The sequence below is a fragment of the Condylura cristata genome, unplaced genomic scaffold (genome assembly GCF_000260355.1).
Source record: "Condylura cristata isolate star-nosed mole 26May11 unplaced genomic scaffold, ConCri1.0 scaffold00016, whole genome shotgun sequence".
NCBI lineage: Eukaryota > Metazoa > Chordata > Mammalia > Eulipotyphla > Talpidae > Condylura > Condylura cristata.
Window position 1 is genome coordinate 47,520,111 of NW_004567117.1, and position 602 is coordinate 47,520,712.

Consider the following 602-nt stretch of genomic DNA (forward strand, 5'->3'; position numbering starts at 1 on the left):
CGCTGGCGGCGGCCTGGCGGCCCTGCAGACCACCCTCCGCGGCCGGCAGCCCGCTGACGCGTCACTCGGTCTCGGCTGTGGACACGGCCGGCGGGCGTTGGGGCCCGGGCACTGAGGCCATGTGGAGAAAACCAGCCCGTGGCGCTGGGGTCCCCAGCCAGCACCGTGGCACCCGACGCCGGCCTCCTCCGGCGTCTTCAGCTGGACGCCGGGCCGTTGGCTAAGGCGTCAGCGGCTGCTAACTCCTTGCAGGTGCTTCCCGGGAGCCATTTTTGGCTTCCAGGGTCCCTGAGATCGGGAGCCCGGGCCTGGGGCGCGGCCTGGTCTGGCCTCCGCTGCAGGGCTGGTTCCCGCTCCACATCCGTGGCCCGCTGGGCCCTTCGGCCGAGGCCGCGCTGGCCGCAGGGGAGCGCAGCAGTGCGGGTTCCTCGGCGAGCGCGAAGCCTGGCAGAGTGGGCACAGCCCAGGCCGCCTGCCCTGGCGGGCCCAGGGGCACCGACATGTGACCCCACGTGTGCTTTAGCAGAACCAGGGCGGGCGGACGGGCCGCAGCCAGAACGCAGACAGGCGGCAGCAGGGTCGGGGCCCGGGCACTGGGGGGG